General features: G+C 44.1%; 1 protein-coding gene across 1 annotated transcript in view; it reads right to left on the reverse strand.

Annotated features, from left to right (window-relative positions):
- LOC138662856 (oocyte zinc finger protein XlCOF22-like) overlaps nt 1–25232 on the reverse strand; it is a 283481-nt gene that overhangs the window by 41841 nt on the left and 216408 nt on the right. The window lies entirely within an intron of this gene.

The following is a 25232-nucleotide window of genomic DNA, read 5'->3' on the forward strand; positions in this document are numbered from 1 at the left end:
GGCGGTACTATGAGATTATACTGTGTGTGGAGGGATGGAGGTACTGTAGGAACATTATACTGTGTGTGGGGGTATGGCGGTACTATGAGAACATTATACTGTGTGTGGGGGTATGGTGGTACTATGAGATTATACTGTGTGTGGAGGGATGGAGGTACTGTAGGAACATTATACTGTGTGTGGGGGTATGGCGGTACTATGAGAACATTATACTGTGTGTGTGGGTATGGCGGTACTATGAGAACATTATACTGTGTGTGTGGGTATGGAGGTACTGTAGGAACATTATACTGTGTGTGGGGGTATGGCGGTACTATGAGAACATTATACTGTGTGTGGGGGTATGGCGGTACTGTGAGAACATTATACTGTGTGTGGGGGTATGGCGGTACTATGAGAACATTATACTGTGTGTGGGGGTATGGTGGTACTATGAGAACATTTTACTGTGTGTGTGGGTATGGAGGTACTGTAGGAACATTATACTGTGTGTGGGGGTATGGCGGTACTATGAGAACATTATACTGTGTTTGGGGGTATGGCGGTACTATGAGAACATTTTACTGTGTGTGTGGGTATGGAGGTACTGTAGGAACATTATACTGTGTGTGGGGGTATGGCAGTACTGTAGGAACATTATACTGTGTGTGTGAGTCAAATCGCGAGAAAAGGGGACCGAAACACAGAGTACCAAATGATATACAATAGTGGTAATATCAGTTAACTTACAAAGTAGCATGATCTATTCCTGGTCTCCTGGATGGGCGCCCTCCCCAACGCACGTTTCGGCACGCTGCCTTCGTATGATATTTCATTTACTGATCCCTGATGTTCAATCCTGGTCACTCAATACTCGATGTGGATATACTGACAGCTGCTGGTGGAACTTTCGCATTTGCACTTTATTATTATTTTATTCAGAGTATTGTGTTTACAGTGGACACGTTAACACACAATTGTGAATCTTTGCACTCTCTTGCACTTTACTATTTTATATGCAAAAAAATTTCTGGTGTAGTGCACCCCCTTTTCCTTGTAGCATACAGGTATGTATTTTATTTATCATTTTATGTAATTTTTTTTATTCTATATTATTTTTAATCTGGTATACCAATAAAAAAATAAATGTATACTTTCTGTACTTTGGACTTTTAGTCGGTTTTTGTTCTTGTGTTTCTATGTGTGTATGTGTGGGGGTATAGCGTTACTGTAGGAACATTATACTGTGTGTAGGGGTATGGCGCTACTATGAGAACATTATACTGTGTGTTGGGGTACAGCGGTACTGTAGGAAAATTATACTGTGTGTGGGGTACGGCGGTACTGTAGGAACATTATACTGTGTGTGGGGTATGGCGGTACTGTAGGAACATTATACTGTGTGGGGGGGTATGGCGGTACTATGAGAACATTACACTGTGTGGGGGTACGGCGGTACTGTAGGAACATTATACTGTGTGTGGGGGTATGGAGGTACTGTATGAACATTGCACTGTGTGGGGCCAAGAAAGGGGCCCTGTACTAGGAGAACAATCCGCTCCCTCACTTCCTGTCCTCCATAGTTGCCTCGTGTGTATCTATTACAGGAAACAGAACAACAACGTTATGATTCTTATAAAGTGGCAACAACAACCCCAAATGAGTCTCCGTGCAGAAGGGGTTAATGTCCCGGCGCTCAGTAATGGGGAATCTCCACATACCTCCACCCGCAGAGCAGCACTCCATATATATGGCTGCTCTGTGCGCACAGGACCTGTGATGAGGTCACAGGAGGGAGGAGTCAGGGGTCACGTGATCCGCAGTGAAGACACTACATGGAGACTTCTCCTCAGTCAGTGACATTTCCGCCATTATTCGCCCTCACTACTGGCACAATTACCTCGCGCCGCCTTTTCTACACAATGTTCTGTGTGGAATGTAACGTGTGATTTCTCTGGAGACAAATAGACCCCACACATGAGGGAATTATTACCGGTTACCGGACGTCTAGTATATGGCGGCATATGATTGTGCTATCGCCTCCACACCAGGAGCTAAAATGCCAAAATCTCGCTTATTTACCCCCTTCCAGTGTCCGGCTAAGGCTATATTCACACTTTGCGGATTTTGCTGCGGATCCGCAGCGGATTTGACCGCTGCGGATCCGCAGCAGTTTCCCATGAGTTTACATTTCAATGTAAACCTATGGGAAACAAAAAACGCTGTGCACATGCTGCAGAAAAATCCGCGCGGAAACGCTGCGGATTACATTCCGCAGCATGTCACTTCTTTTCTGCGGATTTTCAGCTGCTCCAATAGATAACTGCAGTTGAAAATCCGCAGAAGAAACCGCAGTAAAAACCGCGATAAATCCGCAGTAAAAACCGCGATGGGTTTTCACTGCGGATTTTGCAATTCCGCTGCGGAAAAATCCGCAGTGGAATCTGCAAAGTGTGCACATAGCCTAAGGGTCATATACGGCCATGCTCCTCTCCAGTCACTGTGGGGGTTTGTTAATAGGATGGAGGGCGGCGTCCATGCTTGGACTTCAGAGAGAGTAATAAAATCACAGCTCACCTTCCCTGTCCTTTACCCCTTACACCTGACTTGTTTAGCCAATTACCTGGAGATAAATGGTTTTAGAGACTTAACGTGAGAGGGGCATATAACCTTATACGTATCGCCATGGTGACGGATGGAAGACCGCACACAATACACCTGAGGGGCAGATTGAACATTTGATGTTGCCATTCGGGGTAACCAATGCTCCGGCAGTCTGTGAAAATGTCATTAATAATATTTTTCTCACTGATTGGTAGATTTGTGGTAATTTTCCTGGATGATATATTGAGTTCCTCACGGTCTCTAGAGGAGCATGGTGAGCATGTCAGACAGGTTCTCCAGGTTCTACCTGACAACTATTTATTTGATAACCTGGAGAAATGGCAATTTGTGGTACAGCAGGTCCAGTTCTCAGGACATTTGGCTTCTGCATTGGGGTTTCAGATGGACCCCGTTAAGGTCCAACCAGTCCTTGATTGCTTCTCACCAAGGAACCTGAAAGCGTTACAGAGATTTCTTGTAGTTGAGACACCGAGGAACAAACAAAATAGGGTCTTATCTGATAACAAGATCTAATGAGAATAGAGGAGTATTACACTCATGTTCAATGCATAAATCAGCTGCTGCAGGCAGGGGCGCTGCTATCATGAAGCAAGTTGAGCAGTTTGCTTCAGGCGGCAGCTCATCCCTCAAGCCAGGGGGCGGCAGAGCGACGTGGTGCTGTTGCCGACTCTCCCTGTAATCCCTGCAGACCCTTGCCTTGCTGCCACTCACACAACCTAACGTGACTGCTACCTTACCAGCAGCAGTGCCCTGTGTCCCATCCCTGGGGACACACATTGCTGATTGCTGGGACTCGCAGAGCAGTAAGTTAACATCTCCTGACTCCTGCCCACGCTCTGCTGCACTGTGCATGTATGTAATGTATAGCGCTGTTCACATGCACAGGATTGGATCTCGGAGTTGCACACTACTTATACAATTGTGTAGTGATACAGCAGCTGTGGGTCTGCCCCCTAGTATATAGTCCTATAAGGCTATGTGCACACTTTGCGGCTTCCACTGCGGATTTTTCCGCAGCAGAATTCCAAAATCCGCAGTGAAAACTCGTTGTGGTTTTTACTGCGGATTTATCGCGTTTTTTACTGCGGATTCTTATGCAGATTTTCATCTGCAGTTTCCTATTGGAGCAGGTGAAAATCCGCAGAAAAGAAGTGACATGCTGCGGAATGTAATCCGCTGCGTTTCCGCACGGTATTTTCCGCAGCATGTGCACAACGTTTTTTGTTTCCCATAGGTTTACATTGTACTGTAAACTCATGGGAAACTGCTGCAGATCCGCAGCGGTCAAATCCGCTGCGGATCCGCAGCAAAATCCGGAAAGTGTGAACATAGCCTAAGTCTGTATTATGTTGCACTCTTGAGCACTATAAAAAACTGTGCCTATGGTGATAACTGCACCCAAGTAATTGTTCCACATCCACAGCAGTGTGTCTGTATTGTCTTGCACATTTGAGCCCTGTGTGTGTGTATATTATATATATGTATATCCACAGCAGTGTGTCTGTATTGTCTTGCACACTTGAGCCCTGTGTGTGTGGGTGTGTATATATATTATATATATATGTATATCCACAGCAGTGTGTCTGTATTGTCTTGCACACTTGAGCCCTGTGTGTGTGTGTATATTACATATATATGTATATCCACAGCAGTGTGTCTGTATTGTCTTGCACACTTGAGCCCTGTGTGTGTGTGTATATTACATATATATATATGTATATCCACAGCAGTGTGTCTGTATTGTCTTGCACACTTGAGCCCTGTGTGTGTGTATATTATATATATATGTATATCCACAGCAGTGTGTCTGTATTGTCTTGCACACTTGAGCCCTGTGTGTGTGTATATTACATATATATATATGTATATCCACAGCAGTGTGTCTGTATTGTCTTGCACACATGAGCCCTGTGTGTGTGTGTATATTACATATATATATATGTATATACACAGCAGTGTGTCTGTATTGTCTTGCACACATGAGCCCTGTGTGTGTATTATGTATATATATATGTATATCCACAGCAGTGTGTCTGTATTGTCTTGCACACTTGAGCCCTGTGTGTGTGTATATTATATATATATGTATACCCACAGCAGTGTGTCTGTATTGTCTTGCACACTTGAGCCCTGTGTGTGTGTGTGTATATTATATATATATATGTATATCCACAGCAGTGTGTCTGTATTGTCTTGCACACTTGAGCCCTGTGTGTGTGGGTGTGTATATATATTATATATATATGTATATCCACAGCAGTGTGTCTGTATTGTCTTGCACACTTGAGCCCTGTGTGTGTGTGTGTATATATTATATATATATGTATATCCACAGCAGTATGTCTGTATTGTCTTGCACACATGAGCCCTGTGTGTGTATATTATATATATATGTATAGCCACAGCAGTGTGTCTGTATTGTCTTGCACACTTGAGCCCTGTGTGTGTGTATATTATATATATATATGTATATCCACAGCAGTGTGTCTGTACTGTCTCGCACACGTGAGCCCTGTGTGTGTGTATATTACATATATATATATGTATATCCACAGCAGTGTGTCTGTATTGTCTTGCACTCTTGAGCCCTGTGTGTGTATTATGTATATATATGTATATCCACAGCAGTGTGTCTGTATTGTCTTGCACACTTGAGTCCTGTGTGTGTGTATAGTATATATATATGTATATCCACAGCAGTGTGTCTGTATTGTCTTGCACACATGAGCCCTGTGTGTGTGTGTATATAAATATATATATGTATATACACAGCAGTGTGTCTGTATTGTCTTGCACTCTTGAGCCCTGTGTGTGTGTAGTATATATATATATGTACATCCACAGCAGTGTGTCTGTACTGTCTCGCACACGTGAGCCCTGTGTGTGTATATTACATATATATATATGTATATCCACAGCAGTGTGTCTGTATTGTCTTGCACTCTTGAGCCCTGTGTGTGTATTATGTATATATATATATGTATATCCACAGCAGTGTGTCTGTATTGTCTTGCACACATGAGCCCTGTGTGTGTGTATTATATATATATATATATGTATATACACAGCAGTGTGTCTGTATTGTCTTGCACTCTTGAGTCCTGTGTGTGTGTGTGTATTATATATATATATGTATATCCACAGCAGTGTGTCTGTATTGTCTTGCACACTTGAGCCCTGTGTGTGTGTATATTATATATATATGTATATCCACAGCAGTGTGTCTGTATTGTCTTGCACACTTGAGCCCTGTTTGTGTGTGTATATTATATATATATATGTATATCCACAGCAGTGTGTCTGTATTGTCTTGCACACTTGAGCCCTGTGTGTGTGTGTGTAGTATATATATATATGTATATCCACAGCAGTGTGTCTGTATTGTCTTGCACACTTGAGCCCTGTGTGTGTGTGTGTGTGTATATTATATATATATGTATATCCACAGCAGTGTGTCTGTATTGTCTTGTACACTTGAGCCCTGTGTGTGTGTATATTATATATATATGTATATCCACAGCAGTGTGTCTGTATTGTCTTGCACACTTGAGCTCTTTGTGTGTGTGTATATTATATATATATGTATATCCACAGCAGTGTGTCTGTATTGTCTTGCACACTTGAGTCCTGTGTGTGTATATTATATATATATGTATATCCACAGCAGTGTGTCTGTATTGTCTTGCACACATGAGCCCTGTGTGTGTGTATATTATATATATATATATATATATATATATATATATATATATATATCCACAGCAGTGTGTCTGTATTGTCTTGCACACTTGAGCCCTGTGTGTGTGTATATTATATATATATGTATATCCACAGCAGTGTGTCTGTACTGTCTTGCACACTTGAGCCCTGTGTGTGTGTATATTATATATATGTGTATATCCACAGCAGTGTGTCTGTATTGTCTTGCACACTTGAGCCCTGTGTGTGTGTGTATATTATATATATATATATGTATATCCACAGCAGTGTGTCTGTATTGTCTTGCACACTTGAGCCCTGTGTGTGTGTATATTATATATATATGTATATCCACAGCAGTGTGTCTGTATTGTCTTGCACACATGAGCCCTGTGTGTGTGTATATTATATATATATGTATATCCACAGCAGTGTGTCTGTATTGTCTTGCACACTTGAGCCCTGTGTGTGTGTGTGTATATTATATACAGTGCCTACAAGTAGAATTCAACCCCCTGCAGATTTAGCAGGTTTACACATTTGGAATTAACTTGGCATTGTGACATTTGGACTGTAGATCAGCCTGGAAGTGTGAAATGCACTGCAGCAAAAAAGAATGTTATATCTTTGTTTATTTTTTTTTTAAATTGTGAAAAGTCTTTTCAGAGGGTCATTTATTATTCAACCCCTCAACCCACCAGAATTCTGTTTGGTTCCCCTAAAGTATTAAGAAGTAGTTCAGGCACAAAGAACAATGAGCTTCACATGTTTGGATTAATTATCTCTTTTTCCAGCCTTTTCTGACTATTTAAGACCCTCCCCAAACTTGTGAACAGCACTCATACATGGTCAACATGGGAAAGACAAAGGAGCATTCCAAGGCCATCAGAGACAAGATCGTGGAGGGTCACAAGGCTGGCAAGGGGTACAAAACCCTTTCCAAGGAGTTGGGCCTACCTGTCTCCACTGTTGGGAGCATCATCCGGAAGTGGAAGGCTTATGGAACTACTGTTAGCCTTCCACGGCCTGGACAGCCTTTGAAAGTTTCCTCCCGTGCCGAGGCCAGGCTTGTCCGAAGAGTCAAGGCTAACCCAAGGACAACAAGGAAGGAGCTCCGGGAAGATCTCATGGCAGTGGGGACATTGGTTTCAGTCAATACCATAAGTAACGTACTCCCCCGCAATGGTCTCCGTTCCAGACGAGCCCGTAAGGTACCTTTACTTTCAAAGCGTCATGTCAAGGCTTGTCTACAGTTTGCTCATGATCACTTGGAGGACTCTGAGACTGACTAATTCAAGGTTCTCTGGTCTGATGAGACCAAGATCGTGATCTTTGGTGCCAACCACACACGTGACGTTTGGAGACTGGATGGCACTGCATACGACCCCAAGAATACCATCCCTACAGTCAAGCATGGTGGTGGCAGCATGATGCTGTGGGGCTGTTTCTCAGCCAAGGGGCCTGGCCATCTGGTCCGCATCCATGGGAAGATGGATAGCACGGCCTACCTGGAGATTTTGGCCAAGAACCTCCGCTCCTCCATCAAGGATCTTAAGATGGGTCGTCATTTCATCTTCCAACAAGACAACGACCCAAAGCACACAGCCAAGAAAACCAAGGCCTGGTTCAAGAGGCAAAAAATCAAGGTGTTGCAGTGGCCTAGTCAGTCTCCTGACCTTAACCCAATTGAAAACTTGTGGAAGGAGCTCAAGATTAAAGTCCACATGAGACACCCAAAGAACCTAGATAACTTGGAGAAGATCTGCATGGAGGAGTGGGCCAAGATAACTCCAGAGACCTGTGCCGGCCTGATCAGGTCTTATAAAAGACGATTATTAGCTGTAATTGCAAACAAAGGTTATTCCACAAAATATTAAACCTAGGGGTTGAATAATAATTGACCCACACTTTTATGTTTGAAATTTATAAAAATGTAACTGAGCAACAAAACTTTTTGGTTTGTAAGACTTATGCATCTGTTAATAAATCCTGCTCTTGTTTGAAGGCTCTAACTTATTTGCATCTTATTAAACCTGCTAAATCTGCAGGGGGTTGAATACTACTTGTAGGCACTGTATATATGTATATCCACAGCAGTGTGTCTGTATTGTCTTGCACACATGAGCCCTGTGTGTGTGTATATTATATATATATATGTATATCCACAGCAGTGTGTCTGTATTGTCTTGCACACATGAGCCCTGTGTGTGTATATTATATATATGTATATCCACAGCAGTGTGTCTGTATTGTCTTGCACACTTGAGCCCTGTGTGTGTGTGTATATTATATATATATATATGTATATCCACAGCAGTGTCTGTATTGTCTTGCACACTTGAGCCCTGTGTGTGTGTATATTATATATATATGTATATCCATAGCAGTGTGTCTGTATTGTCTTGCACACATGAGCCCTGTGTGTGTATATATTATATATATGTATATCCACAGCAGTGTGTCTGTATTGTCTTGCACACTTGAGCCCTGTGTGTGTGTGTATATTATATATATGTATATCCACAGCAGTGTGTCTGTATTGTCTTGCACACTTGAGCCCTGTGTGTGTATTATATATATATATATGCATATCCACAGCAGTGTGTCTGTATTGTCTTGCACACTTGAGCCCTGTGTGTGTATATATTATATATATATGTATATCCACAGCAGTATGTCTGTATTGTCTTGCACACTTGAGCCCTGTGTGTGTATATTATATATATATGTATATCCACAGCAGTGTGTCTGTATTGTCTTGCACACATGAGCCCTGTGTGTGTGTGTATATTATATATATCTATATGTATATCCGCAGCAGTGTGTCTGTATTGTCTTGCACACTTGAGCCCTGTGTGTGTATATTATATATATATGTATATCCACAGCAGTGTGTCTGTATTATCTTGCACACTTGAGCCCTGTGTGTGTGTATATTATATATATATATGTATATCCACAGCAGTGTGTCTGTATTGTCTTGCACACTTGAGCCCTGTGTGTGTGTATATTATATATATATATGTATATCCACAGCAGTGTGTCTGTATTGTCTTGTACACTTGAGCCCTGTGTGTGTATATTATGTATATATGTATATCCACAGCAGTGTGTCTGTATTGTCTTGCACACATGAGCCCTGTGTGTGTGTATATTATATATATATATGTATATCCACAGCAGTGTGTCTGTATTGTCTTGCACACTTGAGCCCTGTGTGTGTGTATATTATATATATATGTATATCCACAGCAGTGTGTTTGTACTGTCTTGCACACTTGAGCCCTGTGTGTGTGTATATTAGATATATATATGTATATCCACAGCAGTGTGTCTGTATTGTCTTGCACACTTGAGTCCTGTGTGTGTGTATATTATATATATGTATATCCACAGTAGTTTGTCTGTATTGTCTTGCACACTTGAGTCCTGTGTGTGTGTATATTATATATATATATATATATCCACAGCAGTGTGTCTGTATTGTCTTGCACACTTGAGCCCTGTGTGTGTGTATATTATATATATATATGTATATCCACAGCAGTGTGTCTGTATTGTCTTGCACACTTGAGTCCTGTGTGTGTGTATATTATATATATATGTATATCCACAGCAGTGTGTCTGTATTGTCTTGCACACTTGAGCCCTGTGTGTGTGTGTCTGTATATTATATATATATGTATATCCACAGCAGTGTGTCTGTATTGTCTTGCACACTTGAGCCCTGTGTGTGTGTGTGTGTGTATGTCGGGGTCGTCACGACAATACCCTTCCTTCACCAGTCATTCCAAATCAAATTATGTGAGCATTGGTACCGGATAAGAATGATTCAGACAAAGGCTGGTTCAATCTCATTGCATGCTCGTGCTTCCACACGTAGTAGCAACGTCACAGCAACTGAACTCTTTATTTCCTATACACAACATTATATGGTCCATTGGGGGAAGGTGTGCAGAGGGCGGGGTTAGGCGGGGTTTAAGCAATATGTCTAGTATTCAGTCTTTCTGGTTGGTCCTGACGTCATGTGATGGATCCTCCTTCCTCCACGTCACTTTAAGTTTCCATTTCAACAGAAGTGATACTTTAGCTTCAGAAACGAAAGTAGGTTCTTAGCAGGAACAAAAACTAGGGCAAAGGTGAATACTGGCAGCCATCTTAAATACAGTTACATTTGCATTAGCAAGCAAAGGGAAAAAAAACTTATTGCTTCACAGCATAAAAATATAAAAGTACAAAAATGTATAAAAATATATATTTTCACCTTGACAATCCCCCCTAAACACTAAGTTTTTCCCTAAAAAGAAAGATCCTTCGAGACTGTCCATGTGATGGGGAAAGGGGAGGTGGATTTCTTCATCCAGACACCTCAGAAGCTCTCCCCTTGTGAGAGGCCTCCAGGCAGCTGAACCCTTCACTAGTCTCACATGGAGTTCTCCCGCTGTCCCTAAACTAAATCTCTTAGCAACATCTGAGAATAAGGGGTTTTGTCTAATTTCTTAAGGGGGACATGCTTAGGGATCTCCCCTGGATCAGTGCCATCGTACTCTGGTGGGTCTACTTCTTGGTTGAGGAAGGTGCCAGTTGGAGTTGCTTCAGCAATAACCTTTTTTATACAGGGGAATAACACAACAGAGGATTATCGATCCAACTACAAGAAGGGCAATCAGTACCAGACAAGCTTGTTGAAGAAATCCTTTGAGCCCACCCAACCAACCAGAAAAGAATGATGTGTCTACTCCAGCATTAGTTTTTAATTCTGCTGCTAACCCATTTATCTTTTTAAGGGCTATCATGGTCTTTCCATTTACCCCAGAGTTCTGAGGGATATACTGTAGGTACAACACTCCTCTCCCACCATCCCACAGACTCCTCCTTTCTCAGCTAAGATCATATCAAGGGCTAGTCGGTTTTGGAGGGTCATTCTAGTGTTAGGGCCCAATTCCTCAACTATACCTTGGAAGGCTTCACAGATAAAATTGACAAACCTTTATTCACTGTAATATATATAATTGATCCCATCAACATTTTTGTTAATCTGCACTTGTGGATTAAAGAAGCAAAGCTAGCATAGATCTGGTTCTGGGCTTTAAATTGGTCAGGCACCCCCCTTGGCACTCCAATAGCATCAACATATACTAATGGATCTTCTTCATAACTCATGTGGAGCTGATCGAGACTTCTCCTCTTTCTGGTATATTCATCAGGTGTCTCCGGATCCCAAGGTAAAATCTTGAACTGCATAGCTAGTTTAACAAGGGTGCATTGACCTGACCAGGTATTAGGCAACCTAGGACGGAGCTTACCATCTCCACATAACCAATAAATATCGTACATATACTGTGTATGATTAACTAGCAAGTCAGTATCTAGGGAACTGTTCTCTTTGCAGAAACCTGTCTCGAAGACCCCTACTGGTGTACCTGTAGTGTCGTGGGAATTATAGCAGGTATAATTATCAGCTAATACGGTTATCCCCCCTGGGACCTTTAGTTTGGGTGCTTCATGAATTAGTTGGACATAATCTGAGCAATCAGTGGACTTTAGACCCTTCAACAGATTCATAACACAGGCAGTGGTATTGTCATCAGGAAAAGACAATAATAATAATAATCTTTATTTTTATATAGCGCTAACATATTCCGCAGCGCTTTACAGTTTTGCACACATTATCATCACTGTCCCCGATGGGGCTCACAATCTACAATCTCTATTAGTATGTCTTTGGAATGTGGGAGGAAACCGGAGTACCCGGAGGAAACCCACGCAAACACGGAGAGAACATACAAACTCTTTGCAGATGTTGTCCTGGGTGGGATTAGAACCCAGGACCCCAGCGCTGCAAGGCTGCTGTGCTATCCACTGCGCCACCGTGCTGCCCACAATGCATGTGTGTATAGATGTGTATTTGCTGCAGCACAAGCAATACATAGATCAGACAACAAAGGAGGGCACCATCAATAATAACAAAGCTGAATATACTACAAGGGGATCTACCCAGAAGTATGCCAAAAAGTAATATGAAAAACAAAGAGAACAAGAGACATACCAAAACCTGGGGAACACCCTTAGTATAAGGTTATAAATGTAAAAAAGATATTTTATTTATTCTTGAAGTCCAAACAACATATACCACATAGAAAATAGTTACATAAAAACATAAGTATTAAAAACACTTGTATTAAAGACCACCCCAAAAAGAGAGAGGCAGAGAGAAATAAAGACCCCTAGGACCCGAAACAGTGGGTCTGGTACACTTAATAGACATAACATCGGGCAGTTAGATAATAATGCAGCACATAATTATAGGACATGATAACAGATACTGGTAATACTGGTGTGGAGAAAGAGAATGTTCTACCCCCAGAGCATAAACGGGCCGACACATCAAAAGCCTAATAGTTCACAATAATATTAACACCATATACGCTAGCATAGAAAATCCACAAAAAATAATAAGTAGACACTATATAACCAGCCAAACTTGCATAATAGCTTATCCAGTACCTTAATATTGGCAAAACGATGTTATGCCCAGAGATAGGACCATCATGTCCAGCAACCAGAAAACACACATAAGCACCACAGACCAATAGCCGTGATGAAAATGGTGTATGAGACCAAGACCCACTGCTAGATGGATATGTAATATACCTGGCACCAAAAGGTGCAGAGGTATTAAGATCGCAGTGGAAATAGGTACATGTAACCACCAAAGCCAACCATACAAATGAGATACTGATGAAAAAAATTATACTAATGAAAGAAATAATAAATAGAGGAGAACCCTCGGACTCCTCTTTGGGTTCTGTGTACCTACTGCTTGGACATGCGTCATGGGACCTGGACCTGGAGCGTAAATATATAGGCAGGCAGCGTTCATTGTTCATCGTGGGCTTTTCTGCCACGCTCATTATGGTCATGTACCCACCTCTGCTCCATGTATATTTGCTGCAGTTTGCAGCTGCATTTTTTTGTTATTGAGGTATTATTTATTATTTCTTTCATTAGTATAATTTTTTTCATCAGTATCTCATTTGTATGGTTGGCTTTGGTGGTTACATGTACCTATTTCCACTGCGATCTTAATACCTCTGCACCTTTTGGTGCCAGGTATATTACATATCCATCTAGCAGTGGGTCTTGGTCTCATACACCATTTTCATCACGGCTATTGGTCTGTGGTGCTTATGTGTGTTTTCTGGTTGCTGGACGATAGTCCTATCTCTGGGCATAACATCGTTTTGCCAATATTAAGGTACTGGATAAGCTATTATGCAAGTTTGGCTGGTTATATAGTGTCTACTTATTATTTTTTGTGGATTTTCTATGCTAGCGTATATGGTGTTAATATTATTGTGAACTATTAGGCTTTTGATGTGTCGGCCCGTTTATGCTCTGGGGGTAGAACATTCTCTTTCTCCACACCAGTATTACCAGTATCTGTTATCATGTCCTATAATTATGTGCTGCATTATTATCTAACTGCCCGATGTTATGTCTATTAAGTGTACCAGACCCACTGTTTCGGGTCCTAGGGGTCTTTATTTCTCTCTGCCTCTCTCTTTTTGGGGTGGTCTTTAATACAAGTGTTTTTAATACTTATGTTTTTATGTAACTATTTTCTATGTGGTATATGTTGTTTGGACTTCAAGAATAAATAAAATATCTTTTTTACATTTATAACCTTATACTAAGGGTGTTCCCCAGGTTTTGGTATGTCTCTTGTTCTCTTTGTTTTTCATAGCACAAGCAATACATCCTACAGAGATATTCTGGACTCTTACATTGTATCTTACCCATTCTAACCATAAATTTTTCCTTGGGGCTGTTTGTGTTTCTATAGAGAAGACTTATAACACATATATAATACTGGATGATTCCCTCTACCACCCGTTGAGTCTCGGGGCACTTGACTACATCGCAGAAATCAAATCGCCAGATATTTACCGGGGCCGTTAGGTTTACCCAGAGAATAGTGGCACCGGGATTCTTATTTACAATAGGGGCCGAAGAGGTAGGGGCGAGGATGACCCCTGACCCTAGGACCAAAAACAACAGCAACATTTTTCTTTAATCACTGCTGCGACTAAGCGCTGGTCCGGTCTCTTTTACAGTGTGAAGCGTGGATCCAGGTGCTCTTTCCTTCAACTTTTACTGACATAGGAGTGATGAGGAGGACCTGGTAGGGACCGTCATACAAGGATTCTAGTCCGTGTTTTCTGACATGGCTTTTCACGACCACAAAATCACCAGACTTCAAATTGTGACAAGTGTCGGTTTCTGCTGAATCTGGAACGAAAGAAGAAACTAAAACATGGGTGTTAGCAACATTTTTACTAAGCTGAATAACATATTGAACAGCACGGTCAGTTTCTTCTGATAACTACTGAGACTGAAATTTGCAACTGAGGGCCTAGCACCAAACAGTATCTCATATGGGGACAAGCCATGTTTTGCAATAGGGGCAGTACAAATGTGGTACCGTACAATGGGTAGGAGCTCTGGCCATGGAGCTGTAGCCTCCTGCATCATTTTGGTCAATTGTCCCCTCAGTGTGCCGTTCAGCCTCTTAACTTTTCCACTAGATTGCGGATGGTACGGAGTATGGAGGGCTACAGTGGATCCAAGCATTGTCAGAACCTCCTGATACACATGAGAAGAAAAGGCCGGGTCTTGGTCACTTTCATCAACTTCTGGAACACCATATCTGCATATAACTTCCATCACCAGTTTCTTTGCTGTGGTCTTTGCAGTCACGTTGGTAACGGGGAATGCTTCTGGCCAACTGGAGAACATGTCGACAACCACCAGACAATATTCATACCTTCCAGACTTGGGCAATGTGATGTGGTCCACTTGGAGCCTTTGGAAAAGATGGTCGGGCTTAGCAAGATGCTTTGGGGGTGCACGTTGAAGTTGACCGGGATTGCAGGTCTGACAGATATTACATGCACGGTTGAGTGCTGTCAGGACTGTAGAAACACCTGGAGCCCAGTAGAATTTTTGTACCAGGGCTAGGGTCTGTTTTTTTTTTCCTCGATGTGTGGGCCCATGTGCCCACATGGCAATAGCAGGGTACATCCACTTAGGGAGACACACAAGTTGGTCCTTTTTCCAGTGACCATTGTCCATACATGCTCCATCAGCTTCCACTGCTTCACTTCTTCCTTTGGAGACATTCTCTGCATCATCATTAAGCGGTCTCGCGGGTTCCGGAAGAAAACCTCAGTCTGGCATAGATCATCAGGTTCCTGTAGAGTCAGTGTTTCTTATAACTGTTTACGCTGAGAGCGTGTGGTCACCATAGCTGGTATGGGCGGTTCAATGGGTAGGAGAGCAGCTTTTGCTTGCATATCCGCAAAGGCGTTACCACCAGTCTGTGGACTGTTCCATAGTACCGTGCTCCTTAACTTTGATAATGGACACCTGAGTAGGTAATTTGATTGAGTCCATGAGGGTTTTAACAGCTTCAGCATTCTTCACTGGAGTCCCGGCGGTAGTAACAAATCCTCGATTAGCCCATAGAGCTCCAAAATCATGAGCAATACCAAATGCACACTGTGAGTCCGTGTATATATTAGCCCGCCTGTCTTTGGCCAGAACACATGCAGCAGACATAGCCTAATGTTCTACTTCTTGTCCTGACAGTGAGAGAGGGAGTGCAGCTCCGGGCACTACAGTATCTTCCATAGTAACAGTGTATCCTGTGTGGAATCTGCCAAAATCATCATATCTTGAACAGTCTTTCAGGGCATTGTAGAGTGGTTGCATTATGCGGGATGCGTCCGGTATTCACTGACAACAATAAATACATAGTCCAAGAAAACGCTGGAGTTCAGTCTCATCCTTTGTAGCTGACAGCTATTTTTCTTTCTTCTGTGAGGTGTCTGGCACCCTGAAGGAGACAGTGACCAAAAATATCACTTGACCAAGGCAGAACCGAAGTTTCAAGGCCGAAACCCGACAGTTCAGAACTGCCAGATACTTGAGAAGGCTAACAGTGGCAACAATGGCTTCCTGCTCTGTCCGTGCACACAACAAAAAATTACCCACATACTGAAGCAGCGTGACATAAGGATATTCTAACTGCCAGGGTTAAAGACACTCGCCCATATTTTTTTGCAAACTGATCGGGAAAGGGCGTGTAAGATACACATCTCATTATGTTCATCTGCGTAGGGGTTATATAACATAAATACCATTTGACCATCATCTTGGAATAGTGTTGACCATTCCGATACCGCAAGTACCGGTATCGGCCGATACTTGCGGTATCGGAATTCCGATACCGAATTCCGATACTTCCCGCGTATCGGATACCGGAATCGGAAGTTCCCAGAATTCAAACTGCATGCAGCAGCCAATGAGGAATGAATGGAAGTGTGGGCACATCCTGTTTAGCATGGTGGGCATGTAAGTACTGGCAAGGCTGTGATTGGCTGCTGAAATGATGTCACTCTGCACTATAAAAAACGCTGCCGCCATTTTGCGCTCACTCTGCTGTGATTTCAGTTAGGGACAGGACGCTGTGTTCTAACTGAGGGCCAGTTGAGATAGCTAATTGCTTTATTTTGCTTTGCCAAGGCTAATTTAGCAAAACGCTGTGTGTTGTTCACTGTTCACCTTGCTCTTGCCTTGCAGCGCTGTTTTAACCGCGTACTGCAAAGTCTCTTTGTGTGTGTGTGCAGCTCACTCTGTAGTCTGTGTGCAGCCATATACCCGGTTGTATTCAGCTCAGGGGGGGTTCACACTGCCTCACACAGTTCTATCCATTGTCCTTTTTTGCCCATAGTGCAGCCTGCTGCACATTTTTTCTAAAATTTCCTATTAGTGTTTTTCCACCCGTCTCCAGCTAAATTGTGGAAAAACACTACATAGGATAACCTAGAGGGGGTTTTTTGGGCCTTGCAGCGCCGTTTACGGCTGTCTGCACGGTCTCCGTGTGAGCGCAGCTCGCCCTGTAGTCTGTGTGCAGCCACAGCCCGTTGTATTCAGCTCAGGGTTCGTCACTGCCTCAAACCGTTGAATAACTTGTCCTTTTTTTCAAATAGTGCAGCCTGTTGAAAATTTTTTTAAAAATTTCCTATTAGTGTTTTTCCACCTGTCTCCAGCTAAATAGTGGAAAAACACTACATAGGATAACCTAGAGGAGGGTTTTTGGGCCTTGCAGCGCCGTTTACGGCTGTCTGCATGGTCTCCGTGTGAGCGCAGCTCGCCCTGTAGTCTGTGTGCAGCCACAGCCCGTTGTATTCAGCTCAGGGTTCGTCACTGTCTCTGTTATGATAAGGTAATTCAGTACCACAATGGACATAGAGGTCAGAGCACATACAGTGACCTGACAATAACCCAAAAACATTGAACGAGCTCTGAGACGTGGGAACTCTGCTGACCGCAATCCCTAATCCTCTCCAACCACACAAGAGGCAGCCGTGGATTGCGCCTAACGCTCCCTATGCAACTCGGCACAGCCTGAGAAACTAGCTAGCCTGAAGATAGAAAATAAGCCTACCTTGCCTCAGAGAAATACCCCAAAGGAAAAGGCAGTCCCCACATATAATGACTGTGAGTAAGATGAAAAGACAAACGTAGAGATGAAATAGATTTAGCAAAGTGAGGCCCGACTTTCTGAACAGAGCGAGGATAGGAAAGGTAACTTTGCGGTCAACACAAAACCCTACAAAAACCACGCAAAGTGGGCAAAAAGACCCTCCGTACCGAACTAACGGCACGGAGGTACACCCTCTGCGTCCCAGAGCTTCCAGCAAGCAGGAAAAAACAAATAGACAAGCTGGACAGAAAAAAACAGCAAACAAAATAGCAAAGTGGAACTTAGCTATGCAGAGCAGCAGGCCACAGGAACGATCCAGGAGGAAACAGGTCCAATACTAGAACATTGACTGGAGGCCAGGATCAAAGCACTAGGTGGAGTTAAATAGAGCAGCACCTAACGACTTCACCACATACCTGAGGAAGGAAACTCAGGAGCCGCAGTACCACTTTCCTCCACCAACGGAAGCTCACAGAGAGAATCAGCCGAAGTACCACTTGTGACCACAGGAGGGAGCTCTGCCACAGAATTCACAACAGTACCCCCCCCTTGAGGAGGGGTCACCGAACCCTCACCAGAACCCCCAGGACGACCAGGATGAGCCATATGAAAGGCACGAACAAGATCGGGAGCATGGACATCAGAGGCAAAGACCCAGGAATTATCTTCCTGAGCATAACCCTTCCACTTAACCAGATACTGGAGTTTCCGTCTTGAAACACGAGAATCCAAAATCTTCTCCACAATATACTCCAACTCCCCCTCCACCAAAACCGGGGCAGGAGGATCAACAGATGGAACCATAGGTGCCAAGTATCTCCGCAACAATTACCTATGGAATACGTTATGTATGGAAAAAGAATCTGGAAGGGTCAGACGAAAAGACACAGGATTAAGAACCTCAGAAATCCTATACGGACCAATGAAACGAGGTTTAAACTTAGGAGAGGAAACCTTCATAGGAATATGATGAGAAGATAACCAAACCAAATCCCCAACACGAAGTCGGGGACCCACACAGCGTCTGCGATTAGCGAAACGTTAAGCCTTCTCCTGGGACAAGGTCAAATTGTCCACTACATGAGTCCAAATCTGCTGCAACCTGTCCACCACAGTATCCACACCAGGACAGTCCGAAGACTCAACCTGCCCTGAAGAGAAACGAGGATGGAACCCAGAGTTGCAGAAAAACGGCGAAACCAAGGTAGCCGAGCTGGCCCGATTATTAAGGGCGAACTCAGCCAAAGGCAAAAAGGACACCCAGTCATCCTGATCAGCAGAAACAAAGCATCTCAGATATGTTTCCAAGGTCTGATTGGTTCGTTCGGTCTGGCCATTAGTCTGAGGATGGAAAGCCGAGGAAAAAGACAAGTCAATGCCCATCCTAGCACAAAAGGCTCGCCAAAACCTCGAAACAAACTGGGAACCTCTGTCAGAAACGATATTCTCTGGAATGCCATGTAAACGAACCACATGCTGGAAGAACAATGGCACCAAATCAGAGGAGGAAGGTCATTTAGACAAGGGTACCAAATGGACCATCTTAGAGAAGCGATCACAGACCACCCAAATGACTGACATCTTTTGAGAGACGGGAAGATCTGAAATAAAATCCATAGAGATATGTGTCCAAGGCCTCTTCGGGACCGGCAAGGGCAAAAGCAACCCACTGGCACGAGAACAGCAGGGCTTAGCCCGAGCACAAATCCCACAGGACTGCACAAAAGAACGCACATCCCGCGACAGAGATGGCCACCAAAAGGATCTAGCCACTAACTCTCTGGTACCAAAGATTGCAGGATGACCAGCTAACACCGAACAATGAACCTCAGAGATAACTTTATTCGTCCACCTATCAGGGACAAACAGTTTCTCCGCTGGGCAACGATCAGGTTTATTAGCCTGAAATTTTTGCAGCACCCGCCGCAAATCAGGGGAGATGGCAGACAAAATTATTCCCTCTTTGAGGATACCCGCCGGCTCAGATAAACCCGGAGAGTCGGGCACAAAACTCCTAGACAGAGCATCCGCCTTCACATTTTTAGAGCCCGGAAGGTACGAAATCACAAAGTCAAAACGGGCAAAAAACAGCGACCAACGAGCCTGTCGAGGATTCAACCGCTTGGCAGACTCGAGATAAGTCAAGTTCTTATGATCAGTCAAGACCACCACGCGATGCTTAGCTCCTTCAAGCCAATGACGCCACTCCTCGAATGCCCACTTCATGGCCAGCAACTCTCGATTGCCCACATCATAATTTCGCTCAGCAGGCGAAAACTTCCTGGAAAAGAAGGCGCATGGTTTCATCACCGAGCAATCAGAACTTCTCTGCGACAAAACAGCCCCTGCTCCAATCTCAGAAGCATCAACCTCGACCTGGAATGGAAGCGAAACATCTGGTTGACACAACACAGGGGCAGAAGAAAAACGACGCTTCAACTCTTGAAAAGCTTCCACAGCAGCAGAAGACCAATTGACCACATCAACACCCTTCTTGGTCAAATCGGTCAATGGTTTAGCAATACTAGAAAAATTGCAGATGAAGCGACGATAAAAATTAGCAAAGCCCAGGAACTTTTGCAGACTTTTCAGAGATGTCGGCTGAGTCCAATCATGGATGGCCTGGACCTTAACAGGGTCCATCTCGATAGTAGAAGGGGAAAAGATGAACCCCAAAAATGAAACCTTCTGAACACCAAAGAGACACTTTGATCCCTTCACAAACAAAGAATTAGCACGCAGGACCTGAAACACCGTTCTGACCTGCTTCACATGAGACTCCCAATCATCCGAGAAGATCAAAATGTCATCCAAGTACACAATCAGGAATTTATCCAGGTACTCTCGGAAGATGTCATGCATAAAGGACTGAAACACTGATGGAGCATTGGCAAGTCCGAATGACATTACTAGATACTCAAAATGGCCCTCAGGCGTATTAAATGCAGTTTTCCATTCATCGCCTCTCTTAATACGCACAAGATTATACGCACCACGAAGATCTATCTTGGTGAACCAACTAGCCCCCTTAATCCGAGCAAACAAATCAGATAACAACGGCAAGGGGTACTGAAATTTAACCGTGATCTTATTTAGAAGGCGGTAATCTATACAAGGTGTCAACGAACCATCCTTCTTGGCTACAAAAAAGAACCCTGCTCCTAATGGCGATGATGACGGGCGAATATGCCCCTTCTCCAAGGACTCCTTCACATAACTCCGCATAGCGGCGTGCTCAGGCACAGATAAATTAAACAGTCGACCTTTTGGGAATTTACTACCAGGAATCAAATCGATAGCACAATCACAATCCCTATGCGGAGGTAGGGTATCGGACTTGGGCTCATCAAATACATCCCGGTAATCAGACAAGAACTCTGGAACCTCAGAAGGGGTGGATGACGAAATAGTCAGAAATGGGACATCACCATGTACCCCCTGACAACTCCAGCTGGACACAGACATGGATTTCCAATCTAATACTGGATTATGGACTTGTAGCCATGGCAACCCCAACACGACCACATCATGCAGATTATGCAACACCAGAAAGCGAATAACCTCCTGATGTGCAGGAGCCATGCACATGGTCAGCTGGGTCCAGTACTGAGGCTTATTCTTGGCCAAAGGCGTAGCATCAATTCCTCTCAATGGAATAGGACACTGCAAGGGCTCCAAGAAAAACCCACAACGCCAAGCATACTCCAAGTCCATCAAATTCAGGGCAGCGCCTGAATCCACAAATGCCATGACAGAATACGATGAGAAAGAGCAGATCAAGGTAACGGACAGAAGAAATTTTGACTGTACCGTACCAATGGTGGCAGACCTAGCGAACCGCTTAGTGCGCTTAGGACAATCAGAGATAGCATGAGTGGAATCACCACAGTAGAAACACAGCCCATTCAGACGTCTGTGTTCTTGCCGTTCAACTCTGGTCAAAGTCCTATCGCACTGCATAGGCTCAGGTTTAAGCTCAGGTAATACCGCCAAATGGTGCACAGATTTACGCTCACGCAAGCGTCGACCGATCTGAATGGCCAAAGACATAGACTCATTCAGACCAGCAGGCATAGGAAATCCCACCATGACATCCTTAAGGGCTTCAGAGAGACCCTTTCTGAAAATAGCTGCGAGCGCACCTTCATTCCATTGAATGAGTACGGACCACTTTCTAAATTTCTGACAATATACCTCTATCTCATCCTGACCGTGACACAGAGCCAGCAAATTTTTCTCTGCCTGATCCACTGAATTAGGTTCATCGTACAGCAATCCGAGAGCCAGGAAAAACGCATCGATATTACTTAATGCAGGATCTCCTGATGCAAGAGAAAATGCCCAGTCCTGAGGGTCGCCACGTAAAAAAGAAATAATGATCGTAACTTGTTGAACTGGGTCACCAGAGGAGCGAGGTTTCAAAGCCAGAAATAGTTTACAATTATTTTTGAAACTCAGAAATTTAGTTCTATCTCCAAAAAACAAATCAGGAATAGGAATTCTCGGTTCTAACATAGAATTCTGAACCACAAAGTCTTGAATATTTTGTACTCTTGCCGTGAGCTGATCCACACATGAAGACAGACCTTTAATGTCCATCGCTACACCTGTGTCCTGAACCACCCAAATGTCTAGGGGAAAAAAAAGGCAAAACACAGTGCAGAGAAAAAAAAATGGTCTCAGAACTTCTTTTTTCCCTCTATTGAGAATCATTAGTACTTTAGGCCTCCAGTACTGTTATGATAAGGTAATTCAGTACCACAATGGACATAGAGGTCAGAGCACATACAGTGACCTGACAATAACCCAAAAACATTGAACGAGCTCTGAGACGTGGGACTCTGCTGACCGCAATCCCTAATCCTCTCCAACCACACAAGAGGCAGCCGTGGATTGCGCCTAACGCTCCCTATGCAACTCGGCACAGCCTGAGAAACTAGCTAGCCTGAAGATAGAAAATAAGCCTACCTTGCCTCAGAGAAATACCCCAAAGGAAAAGGCAGCCCCCACATATAATGACTGTGAGTAAGATGAAAAGACAAACGTAGAGATGAAATAGATTTAGCAAAGTGAGGCCCGACTTTCTGAACAGAGCGAGGATAGGAAAGGTAACTTTGTGGTCAACACAAAACCCTACAAAAACCACGCAAAGGGGGCAAAAAGACCCTCCGTACCGAACTAACGGCACGGAGGTACACCCTCTGTGTCCCAGAGCTTCCAGCAAGCAGGAAAAAACAAATAGACAAGCTGGACAGAAAAAAACAGCAAACAAAATAGCAAAGTGGAACTTAGCTATGCAGAGCAGCAGGCCACAAGAACGATCCAGGAGGAAACAGGTCCAATACTAGAACATTGACTGGAGGCCAGGATCAAAGCACTAGGTGGAGTTAAATAGAGCAGCACCTAACGACTTCACCACATCACCTGAGGAAGGAAACTCAGAAGCCGCAGTACCACTTTCCTCCACCAACGGAAGCTCACAGAGAGAATCAGCCGTAGTACCACTTGTGACCACAGGAGGGAGCTCTGCCACAGAATTCACAACATGCCTCATACCGTTGAATAACTTGTCCTTTTTTTCAAATAGTGCAGCCTGTTGAAAATTTTTTTAAAAAATTCCTATTAGTATCTTCCACTCGTCTCCAGCTAAATAGTGGAAAAACACTACATAGGATAACCTAGAGGAGGGTTTTTGGGCCTTTCAGCGCCGTTTACAGCTGTCTGCACGGTCTCCGTGTGAGCGCAGCTCGCCCTGTAGTCTGTGTGCAGCCACAGCCCGTTGTATTCAGCTCAGGGATCGTCACTGCCTCATACCGTTGAATAACTTGTCCTTTTTTTCAAATAGTGCAGCCTGTTGAAATTTTTTTTTTAAATTTCCTATTAGTGTCTTTCCACCCGTCTCCAGCTAAATAGTGGAAAAACACTACATAGGATAACCTAGAGGAGTGTTTTTGGGCCTTGCAGCGCCGTTTACGGCTGTCTGCACGGTCCCCGTGTGAGTTAAAGTCGCTCTGTAGCCCGATCTGCAGAAAAAAAAAGTAAAGTTCACCAAACACCACTTAACACTTGTGTAGGCCACATTTTATCAATAATAAAGTCTAGTCCACACTTTACAACATTAGTGTTTCTTACACCTGTTAGGAGGAGCATTTCAGGAATAAGCACACTAAGGCCTTAATACTTTTCTGCTTATCTTTATCTGTCAACCAAGATGAAGAGGGCAGGGAGTAAGGCACGTGGGCGTGGGGGCGGAGCAGGGAGAGGAGCAGGGAGAGGACGTGGTGATTCTGTGCCTGCTGTGGGCACCGGTGACTCATCATCACTCAGTTTCAGCAGGGAACAGTCCTTCATGCGCAGCTTTGTCGGAGAGCGCCATGCACCGCTGCTTCGTGAAGATCAAATTGAAGCCGTTGTCGGATGGATGGCAGCTAACGCATCGGCTTCAATTAGTGCCACATCCTCTCAGGCACAGACCACTGGAGAGCAGCCATCTGTCTCTTCACCACCTGCCAAATTGGCCAGGCAGTCAGAGAGCCCAGGACAGGAGCCATCTCTACTTCTGTTCTCTGAATCTCTTGGCTTGGAAACAGGGGGCCAGCCAAGCAGTATTGGAGAAATGGAAGAAGAGGCAGTGTGCAGTGATGCCCATCAGCTTTGTCTCTCTGACTCTGAAGAGGCGGGTGGGTCAGTGCCTGCGGTGACCACTCAGGTGCCGCTTTCTGGTGCGTACTGTGCTGCCGAGACTACCCAGGAGGAGCAGTTGGTGGCAGAGGGTAGTGGAGATGATGAGGTCCTTGACCCATCGTGGCGTGAGGAACAGGAAGGTGGTGGGAGCAGCTCAGAGGAAGAGATTCCCCTAACGGGCCAAAGAGGGAGAGGGAGGGGGAAGACTGCGGAGCCTGTAGCCTCCACTTTGGCACCCGTTAGGAGCCTGTCTCTTTCAAAAGCCAAAAAGGGCGCTCCCAAGACTTGCAGTGCCTGGTCCTTTTTTGACACAGTTGCAGATGACATTTGTTTTGTCAAATGCAAGCTGTGTCATCAGAAAGTAAAAAGAGGTAAAAGTGTCAGCAACCTCAATACCACAAATATGTGGAAACATGTGCGGACCAGGCACGCGGTGGAGTTACAAAAACACACTGAAGACCTAGGCCAACCAACAGCGGCAGCTACCACCTCTTCAGCTCGTGTTGCCTCTTCCTCCAGCTCACGCACAGCTGGTTTGGCGTCCTCCCCGGATCGCTATGGAAGAACCTCTGGCACTGTTGTCCAGAGACCTAGTGTAATTCCACCCACAGCACCACATTCCCAGTCATCCTCACACTCCCAGTCTACTCTACAGCCATCGGTAGTACAGGCATGGGAGAAAAGGCGGGCATTC

The sequence above is a fragment of the Ranitomeya imitator genome, chromosome 2, assembly GCF_032444005.1.
Source record: "Ranitomeya imitator isolate aRanImi1 chromosome 2, aRanImi1.pri, whole genome shotgun sequence".
NCBI classification, from domain to species: Eukaryota; Metazoa; Chordata; class Amphibia; order Anura; family Dendrobatidae; genus Ranitomeya; species Ranitomeya imitator.